Raw genomic sequence first — 11,135 nt, 5'->3', positions numbered from 1 at the left:
ATGTAATGGTGAGGTGTAATACGCTTAATAAATGGTGAGGTGTAATGGAATGGTGAGGTGTAATATAATGGTGAGGTGTAATACGCTTAATAAATGGTGAGGTGTAATGGAATGGTGAGATGTAATGGAATGGTAAGGTGTAATGTAATGGTGAGGTGTAATACGCTTAATAAATGGTGAGGTGTAATATAATAGTGATGTGTAATGGTGAGGTGTAGTACGCTTAATAAATGGTGAGGTGTAATATAATAGTGATGTGTAATGGTGAGGTGTAATACGCTAGATAAATGGTGAGGTGTAATGGAATGGTGAGGTGTAATGGAACGGTGAGGTGTAATGGAACGGTGAGGTGTAATGTAATGGTGAGGTGTAATGTAACGGTGAGGTGTAATGTAATGGTGAGGTGTAATGTAATGGTGAGGTGTAATGTAACGGTGAGGTGTAATGTAATGGTGAGGTGTAATGTAATGGTGAGGTGTAATACGCTAATTAAGTGGTGAGGTGTAATGTAATACTGAAGTGTAATGGTGAGGTGTAATAAGCTAAATAAATAGTGAGGTGTAATTGAATGGTGAGGTGTAATGATGAGGTGTAATACGCTTAATAAGCGGTGAGGTGTAATGGTAAGCTGTTAATACGCTTAATAAGTGGTGAGGTGTAATCTAATAGTGAGGTGTAATACGCAAAATAAATGGTGAGGTGCAAATGGGGAAGTGTAATAATGGTGAGGTGTAATACGCTAAATAAATCTCTAAAGCCTCCCATGTCACCTTGGAGACAGGCCTAAGTATATATGTGTTACCAGGCTACTACTAAGCCTATGGATGTTATCACTTAGCTCAAAAAACAAAACAAGACTCTTAACTTCCTTATCTCTAATCTTACAGAGAAGCCTACGGTAGATGACGCTAGGCCACGTTAACGGGGAGATCACGTAGCGTCTTTTATTTTCCGTATGGTCATGTGAAGAGAATGAAGGATGAGAGACTGACAGGGAAAGTGAGATGGAGAGAAGGAGGGAGAGATCGAGGATGAGATGCAGACGTGGGGTGGAGAAGTGTATGTGTGAAAGGGACGGGGGTGAGCTGGAGAGGGAGGCAACCAGATCGAGGAGAACAGAATGGCATGGAGGCGATTCATTTGTGACCACCTTTTCTGGTATGCAGGCGTCCGGGTATAGATATATAGACGGTAGATAGATTGAGAGATAAATAGATAGGTAGACTGATAGATAAATAGATAGATAGACTGATAGATAAATAGATAGATAGACTGAGAGATAAATAGATAGATAGACTGAGAGATAAATAGATAGATAGACTGAGAGATAAATAGATAGATAGACTGAGAGATAAAAAGACAGATAGGCTGAAAGATAAAGAGATACGTAGATAGTCTGACATCTATCAAACCATACGTAGCTGAGGCAAACTATCGAAATAAAAAAAAAATAGTCCCAAATAGCCTATCAGAGAAAGATGAAGGTGTAGTATGTAAAATAAATCTCTGAGGAAGAGGTGCAACGAAGCCTCCCACGCCGCCTAGAATACGGCTTGGAGACATGGTAGTTATCCTGTGCATGAGTATAAATTCTCTCTCACTCTCTCTCTCTCTCTCTCTCTCTCTCTCTCTCTCTGCTGATCTCGTAACACCTCCTTCTCAGCGATTTATTCTGCACATTATTGTCAGTAGCCCCATGTATGTTACTGATGCAAATTACCGATATTAACACGAAATAACACACAAGAGAATGCAAAGGTGTAAAATCCTCATCTCCTTCCCTAGCTTTCGACAGGAAGATGGACGGCAGGAAAACGGTAGCTTCAGCCTGTAGTTCCCCGGTATGTCCAAATGCGCCTGGGACCACAACAGCAGCAGCTGGTAATCATGCAGAGTAGTCTGTTTGAGACTTGGGGAGCTAGAGCTTGCTACGTCATCATCATAATCATATTTACCATCATCATCATCACTATCATCGTCATCACCATCATCATCATCATCATCCATTTTCTAACAAAAGAAAAGGTAAGAATAAGAATAATCATCATAACCTTTACTCCATCCCCACCCCACCTCCCAAAAAATTAGATGAGATAGGATTTATACATTAAGAGAAAACGTAAATCTGGGAGACCTGTCATCACCGTGTCCAGTCAGTACGGACCACGCAATAATTCCCACCTTACTCAAACCATTAGAGCCCTGGAGTAGGTTTGTGTTTAGTAATCTGCAGATATAGAAGGACGTCCTCATCTATCTCGTATTGTGGAAGTGGCACGAGACTGTGTTTAGAAGTCTTGTGGAAGTTACGTAAGGCTGTAAGTAGGGTGCACGATGTCTCCCCTAACCCAAGGATGTACTGTGAAATTCTTTGGAGAGAGAGAGAGAGAGAGAGAGAAAAGAGAGAGAGAGAGAGAGAATCAAAGCTTTAATTCAGCGTACTTGTGGCTGATTATTTATTTGCAACACCAACTACCAAGATTATACCACAGTCACATTTAACGTCTTACTGTGGTGATGTTATTTTCCTTTTTTTTTCGCTTTAACTGCATCTTGTTCATGTTTCCATCTTATGGTCTCTTTAGACATCTGACAGTGAACCCCATCAGTATGAAGAGTCTTCGAGAAAAAAAAAAAAAATCATCTGATCGTAGCGAAAAAAAGTCGTCTGGTGGCGGCAAGAAGAAAAAATCGTCTAGTGGTGGCAAGAAAAAATCGTCTGGTGGTGGCAAAATAATCGTCTGGTGGTGGCAATTAAAAATCGTGTTGTCGTGGCAAAAAAAAAAAAAAAAATCACCTGGTATCACCTGGTTGTGGCAAGAAAAAAATCGTCTTGTGATGAAAATTGGCTTAAAATACTAGAGATGATGATAATGATTTCTGTGCTTAAAGAAGGTTCGAGGCACTTAAAAATCGCCACTTCTAAGGAAAATAAAACCAGAGAGAACGAAAATCAAGGAACATTCATTTCCAGATACCTCGACACATTATTTTTTTAATGAAAAAAAAAAAAAAAAAAGTGTCGAGCCGTAGTCGAAAGACCCGAAGCACTTAAGCAGCGGAGGAGACAGACTGAGAAAGGCTGTTCCAGAGTTGACCATGTATGTTGTAGAAGGTTGTTAACACTACAAGATGAAGAAAAGTTTTCGAGACATTAAGTGCAAGAGTTTCTTTTTCCTGATCTTGAAGATATAACAGGCAACAGTAATTTGATGTAGCATAGTTAAGTACAATCAGGGGAATCACTTACATTCCCTAATTTGTCTGAAAAATATATAAAACTGACGATACATAACCAAAGTGTTGGCTGGACAGTCATGTCTCGGATGCTTGAACTTTTCCAAAAGTAAGCGCCAGAACTCTGGAAGATATTTTCTCCCTTTAGTCCGATTATGTATATTTTATTCCGCTGTTGCTATTTCCAGATAATTAAACTAATCGTATTACTGGCTTTTTCAAATAGAGGGGTTACGGTAAGTATAGTCTAAATCATCTCCATCCTTACTGAAGATGAAAGGAATCGTTGAAAATAAAAATTGTTTGGTGGTAATCTGAATGAAATGAAACAGATATCATCGCAGTGAAGGAGTCAGTAAAATCACTGAATGAAATAGTTTGGTGATACCATAACTGAACTTTTCAAAAAATTCATTGTGTAAAGGGACAAGTTTCCTCGCCGCCGGCCACCATATCAAGTGGGTGTTGTCGGTAGAGAAGGATGGCAGAAAACGAGACCCAAGTGTATGTTATCAGTATTGGGGTGAAAGGTGAGCTTCGTGGTGTGGGTATATAAGGTGGAGGGTGTGTGTGGCTGGGCACCTCGCCAACATGAAGGTCCTCTTGGTGTGTGCTCTCTTGGCTTCGGCCGCAGTGCTGGCACATGGTGAGTTGCATCATCATTATCATCAAACTTGACCTAGCCTAACCTACCCTAGCTGCGCCTACGTCATCCTAACCCAATCTAACCTAACCTAACCTAACCTAACCTAGCTGATTCAAAACTACAGTACCTTAACCTAAGCAAGAAGTTTTCATGTCATTAGATTCATTGCCTAGATTCATCACTTAGATTAACTACCTAGTTGCCTACATAGATTCACTGTTTTCCACTTAAGGTGGCCCCAAACTGAGTGGCAAACAAATGGTTTCCTATAATCCAGGACACCATTTACAACGCTGGTTAGTAACCATATAACTAAAAAAGCCGAGTGAAGTGGAACTTGCTATGGTGTCCTGTTCACTGAGTAGAGACGCAAATGCGGTGTCCATCCTGGAACCAAACCCCCACACTATTCACAGCGGCTCACTGTGGTGAGGTGATGTGTACCGCAGAAGAACATAGGTTCACTGCACGGGATGACCCTGCAGGGGCGGTTGCTTGCCTGAGGTTTATGGGTCTGCATGACTAGACAGACAGGTTGATCAACAACAGTTAACCTAGATTCACTGCCTAGAATCACTGCCTACATTCATAGCTTAGATTCAGTGTCTAGATTCATTCCCTAGAATCATTATCAAGATTCACTGCCTAAAATTCAATCCCCAGATTCACTTCCTAGATCCACATCCTATATTCACACATAATATTCACTCCCAGATTCATTGCCTAGATTAACTCCCTAGTTTCAGTCAGTAGATTCATTACGCTTTATATCAGCATTGCCTAGAGTCGATCCCTAGATGCACTCCCTAGAATCATTACTTAGACTCATTATCTAGAATCACTACTCAGTTTTTTTTGTTTTTTTTTTCCTCGAAGCGAAGATGCACTTTACAGGTTGATGATGACTGGATGTATGCAACATGTCCGAATAACATCTTTGTATTTCAAATAATTACCGGTAATGTGAATCGAACCTAGTAATTGTCTGAAATACAACAATGTTAATCAGCCATGAAGCATTCAGCCAGTCATCACCAACCTACTCCACCTCGATAAAAAATAAACTGAGTTTTGATTCAGTCCGGAGTAAATCTCAGAAAGTATTAACTAAGAGTAATGAACTTTCACGTAGTTATGTGTCTTATAGTGAAGTGGTGCCTTTTTATAGTTAGAATGTGTATCATAAGTATTTTTTTTTTATTATTAAAAAAATTATTTCTCAGAGATATCAACGAGACCTGAGCAAGTAATCTCAAGCCAAAAATCGGAAAGTACTTACTACTCATGAAATTTCACAGTTATGTGTCTTATAGTGAACTGGTATCCTTTCATAGGTGGAATGCTGTGTCTTAAGTAGTTTTTTTTAATAATGAAAACGTAAAAAATAAAGAAGTTTTCTCTGAGATTTCAGTGCGACCTGCAGTGTCGTGTTATACAGAGGGGGAGGGCAGGTGAGGGCCGCTATGCGCATGGTTAGGTGTGCAGGGAAGTGGAGGGCTGCAAAAGGTAGTAGTGATGACGATGGTGGTGGGGGTAGTGATGATGGTGGTAGTGGTGCTGGTGATGATGATGGTGGTGGTAGTGGTGGTGGTGGTGATGATGATGGTGGTGGTGGCAGTGATGATGGTGGTGGTGCTGGTGATGATGATGGTTGTGGTAGTGATGACGGTGGTGGTGGTGGTGGTGATGATGGTGATGGTGGTGGTGGTAGTGACGTTGATGGTGGCGGTGGTGGTAATGATAATGGTGATGGTGGTGGTAATTGTGATGGTGGTGGTGGTTCTGATGATGATGATGATGATGATGATGGTGGTGGTAGTGATATTGTCGTGTTTTTTTTTTTCACACTTCCTTATTCCATATCACTGATTATATTAAGTTTAAATATCTGTGTAATTCGGGAGGGGGGGGTGAGACCCGTTATGCGCTTGGTTAGGTGTGCAGGGAGATGTGGGGGAGGTTATATGCTTGGTCAGATGGAGTGTTGCAACAGCGTAGAGTTGCCGATTATTTATTTTATACTTCTATTAAAAAATTTGTCCAACTTACAGGAAACCCCCGTGTAATGCAGGGGCCATTAAATTATCCTCAGTAATTCGAAGTTGCTCCTTAGCTGAATAAAATCGTCCACTGATAATCAGAATTAACAAAAATCACATCTTTGCAGTGAAGAGCTTGATCCAGTAGTTTGTTCTTGGAACATAAGTAGGAATTCCTCAACACAAGTGTAGATTACTCGTCCTAACCCACTATTCCATTCCAAACCATAATTGTAGGGTTTCATCCTAAGAACCTCAGGTTGTGTAGTTTACGCAGTATATATCAAGAATTTGTAGCTTCTTGAAAACATGCAGATTTAACATGTATAATACAGAATAAGAAATATGTTTGTCAGATTTCTTGCTGTACATCATTGCACTGTTATTCGCAGGTGCATCTCTGGCTCAGATGCAACATGATGTCAACTATCTGCTCTTCAAAGTCTATGAGGAAGTTCGTGACCCTCACATTAAGGAACTCGAGGATTCATGGAACCCTGTGGGCCCCAATGCTCATTATGATGATGGTGGAGAGTCCGCTCGAAAGCTGGTGGCGGAGCTGGAAGATCACAATCTCCTGGAGCAGAAGCACTGGTTCTCTCTGTTCAATCCTCGCCAGAGGGAAGAGGCACTCATGCTCTATGACGTCATGGAATATGCAAGTGACTGGGAAACATTCATCGGCAATGCTGCTTTCTTCCGCAAGCGCATGAATGAGGGACAGTTTGTTTACGCCGTGTACGCAGCTGTTATTCACTCTGAATTGACCCATCACGTCGTCCTGCCTCCTCTGTACGAAGTTACTCCCCACATGTTCACCAACAGCGAAGTCATTCAGGAGGCTTACAAGGCCAAGATGACACAGACACCTGCAAGGATTGAGTCCAAATTCACTGGAAGCAAGAAGAACCCTGAACAGCGTGTGGCCTACTTCGGAGAGGACATTGGCATGAACACTCATCACGTGTTCTGGCACTTGGAGCTCCCCTTCTGGTGGATCGACGAACGTGAGAACTGGCATCTGGACCGCAAGGGTGAGAGCTTCTTCTGGGTCCACCACCAGCTCACTGTCCGCTTCGATGCTGAGCGCCTCTCAAATTACTTGGCTCCCGTTGAGGAACTGCACTGGGGTGATGTCATTTATGAAGGTTTTGCTCCTCACAGTCAGTACAAGTATGGTGGCAGCTTCCCCTCCCGCCCTGACAACATCCGTTTTCAAGATGTGGACGGTGTGGCCCGAGTTCGCGACATGTTGGTTATGGAAAGTCGCATCCGTGATGCTATTGCCCATGGTTACATCGTAAAGAAGGATGGATCTCTAATAGACATTAATAATGCTCATGGTATCGAAGTTCTTGGTGACGTCATTGAGTCGTCCATGTACAGCCCCAACCCCGAGTACTACGGTGCCCTCCACAACACTGCCCACGTAATGTTGGGACACCAGGGAGACCCACATGGGAAGTATGATCTTCCTCCCGGTGTCCTGGAACACTTCGAGACGGCCACTCGTGATCCGACTTTCTTCCGTCTTCACAAGTACATGGATAACATCTTTAAGGAACATAAGCACAGCCTTCCGCCTTACGCCAAGAGTGATATCGAATTTACTGATGTTTCAGTTGACAGCATTGGCATCGAGGGTCCACTGGAGACATACTTTGAGGACTTTGAGTACAGTCTTCTTAACGCTGTTGATGACACGACGGAAATTGATGATGTTGACATCTCCACCTACATCCCACGTCTTAACCACAAGGACTTCTCCTTCAAAATTGATGTTACCAACAACAAAGGGAAGCCAGTTCTCGGCACAGTGCGTCTCTTTGCTTATCCCTACAGAGATAACAATGGAATTATCTTTGACATAGATGATGGCTTCTGGAATGCCGTTGAACTCGACAAATATTGGGTGATGTGTAAGTTAACTCAGTGTTGTTTTCAAAGTAGAGAGACCTGTTCATATAAAGAGAATCATAACCATATTATTAAGAAAAAAAATAATAGTACTAATGGCTATAATAGTAATAATAATAATAATAATAATAATAGTAAACAGTAATAATAACAATTATGGTGGTAGTAGTAGTAGTAGTAGTAGTAGTAGTAGTCGTAGTAGTAGTAGTAGTAGTAGTAATTATCAGTATGGCTAAGATGAAACTGTTTATAAAAGAAATATTGCATTTCGAATACTATCCAGAATTTAGAAACTAATCTGTGGAGTTGATGTTGCATTTATTCACTCTGAATTTCACATGAACTTCAGAATAACCACTCCCCATTCTTCTCTTCCGCAGTGGAACCAGGTGTCAACCACCTTACTCGCTCATCTAAGGAGTCAGCCGTGACTGTTCCTGACGTGCCCAGCTTCAAGTCCCTGATTGATAAGGCTGACGCCGCCCTCGCCGGTGGCAGTGAACTCCACCTCGAGGAATTCGAGAGTGCTCTCGGTCTGCCCAATAGGTTCCTCATTCCCAAGGGTAACTCCCAAGGAATGGAATTCGTCTTGGTGGCTGTCGTTACTGATGGAAATGCTGACGCTGCAGTGGATAACCTTCACGAAAACACCAAGTTCAACCACTATGGCTACAAAGGACAGTTCCCAGATAACCGTCCCCACGGCTTCCCACTTGATCGCCACGTTGACGACAGACGAATCTTTGATGAGCTCAGCAACTTTGCTAAAACCGTTGTCAAGGTGTACCACCATGGTGTGCATCTCCATAACCAGTAATGGTGCTGAAGTCTTTTAATAAATGACTTCTTATTCAGACAAAAGATACTTAATTTCCTTACCATTCCAGATAAAATTGTGGAAACTCTTTTCCAGAGACAAAATAATGTCCAACGATTATCTGAGACATGATCTGAATATCTTATTTTATAACTTTTTTTTTTTTTCAGTTCAGTTAAAAATGAACTATTGATTCCTTGTGTTAACGTTCCACCAGTCAAACACACCTTTTTAATTGAGCATTAAAATAAATCTAAGAACTGTTGAGATCTACTGTATGAGGTAATACAAAGCAGATCTGAGTGTGTAATGATATGATGGAAATAGCTGGTGAAAAAAAAAAAAAAAAGCTGGTTATACAGGAAATTATAAACTGAGAATGAAGTTGGAGAAGTGGCTCATCACTGGTGGTATACATTCATTTATCTGAGTGGCTGGGGGACGACAGATGATCAACATTTTCACTGGGCCTTTGCAACAACACTCGGTTACTTTCACTGGGCCTTTGCAACAACACTCGGTCACTCCACAGACCCTCTCGATTCTACATAATATTTAACAGTATCACTAAATCACAAACATGCACTTCCAAGACGCACGCCGCAGTCACTTCTAACTCCCAACACATCCCTTCCTACAAAGAACAAGCAAACATGCTCGTAAACCACTGCCCAAACATAATTCACCTTACACCAAAATACACTCTATCTGGAAAAAATAATGTTCTCGACATAGCCTGTTCTTTCCACTCGACCACAGCACAATCCCCTTCGCTCAAGAACTGACACGTAACGTTATCAAGAAAACAAAGTACTCTACAATCATAGGGCCGCATCTGAAAGATTTAGAACCACACAGGATCCAGGTCCTCACAAGTATCACCAATGACTCTTGCAGTCATTGTACCATTCTCCATATCTGGAAATATAGAACTATCATCACCGTTATTAAACGGACCCAAACACTGACCCAACTCGCCCATCTTCATGCAGATCCGTAACACAAGCATGCCATCCTAGGTAAATGAATACCTAACTTTTAACAAAGTTACACTTCATGATCCTCTTGCTATCTCACAACGCGTTTATAGAACACTAGACTCCATAAACCCCTTGCTAACCAACCTCAAACAGCATACATCTGACGGCAGCCATTCCGCTTGTCTCACACAACGTATACTTCTTACAAGAACAGACATCGGTAAAACCTTTTATGCCATCCCCTGACGGAGAGAAGCCACAAAGATCTACAACAGAAACATAGAGAATAATACCAAACTCTAACTATGTATCTGATACACAAGTACATGTTACACTCATAGACAATTCGTCATGAACACGAAATTTCCCTAACGGAGATCGAAAGGGCTCCGTTTTTTCATCCACACTTTTCAACCTCTATAAGCATGATATTCCAACCTCCCAGCCACCCACAAACATTGTCTCATATGCCTGTGGCATTAACATAACAACCACACAACACTATGCAAACACAGCCTTCACACTTCAACAGAACTATCTCTACATACATTCGACTTGGACCAAGGACAACACACTGACAGTCGCCCCAAACCAATTCACCTCCACACTTTTCACCACCGACAGTCACGAACAAAGAAACTCTCTAACATTGCAATTATCAATGTATACCTGTGTCATACACACACCCATCACTAAGACTCTGGAAGTAACATGACACCGGACTCACCTTCAAGGACCACGTACAAGACATAACGAGTCGTGCACCCCAAACTCAATACACTCAATGCAACTACAGGGACAAACTGTGGGTAACAAAAAGAAACACTTTCCCTACCCTGCAACCAATATTTCAGAACAGTGATATCCTATGCCTCCAAGACTATGCCCCCATGCTATCTAATGCTCACAACAACAACTTGCAGAGCATACAGAACAATGATTTATGCACAGCCACTGGCTGCACCAAACCCACTCCCACAGCTCACTTACACTCTGAAACTAAAGTCCTCCCTGTTAGAGAATATCTTGATATGAGAGACACACAGTTCTACACGTCACCCTGTGCCAACACACATCGACCCTGTCGTTAAGTGACACCCGTGTAACACAACTAGGTACATAAAAGAATCGCCATACAGCCATTACCAAACCCTCTGCAACCCTCCACCTTCAGACTCTCCATCGCTAGCAATAAAGAATAATTATCATTTCATGCGCAAGTCAATACAACACCTTAATCAGAATACTACAGTATTTAAGCCCTCCCTCCTGACATTCACTCATCAGAGGAATCATTAAGCAACGATGATCGAGTTCACCTAGTTAGGCTTAGATCAGGATTACACCCAGCCCTCCTCAAATACGAGCTTAGACTCGTGTTGGGTGGAATCACAAATGATACGTGCCTTGATTGTAGAACAGGCCCTCACAACATGACACTCACAACAGAGCACTGCACAGCACACGCCACACTAAAACTTAGACACAACACCAACGGT

General features: G+C 41.9%; 1 pseudogene; it reads left to right on the top strand.

The window, feature by feature from the left end:
• The first annotated feature begins 3,828 nt into the window (after positions 1-3,828).
• Positions 3,829-8,656, top strand: LOC145415643 (hemocyanin subunit pseudogene; annotated as a pseudogene).
• Positions 8,657-11,135: the final 2,479 nt, after the last annotated feature.

The sequence above is a fragment of the Coenobita brevimanus genome, chromosome 13 (genome assembly GCF_032717465.1).
Source record: "Coenobita brevimanus isolate Jiangsu-jjx chromosome 13, ASM3271746v2, whole genome shotgun sequence".
NCBI classification, from domain to species: domain Eukaryota; kingdom Metazoa; phylum Arthropoda; class Malacostraca; order Decapoda; family Coenobitidae; genus Coenobita; species Coenobita brevimanus.
The sequence above is the reverse complement of the archived record's forward strand: the minus strand, read 5'-3'. Positions and strand labels throughout refer to the sequence as shown.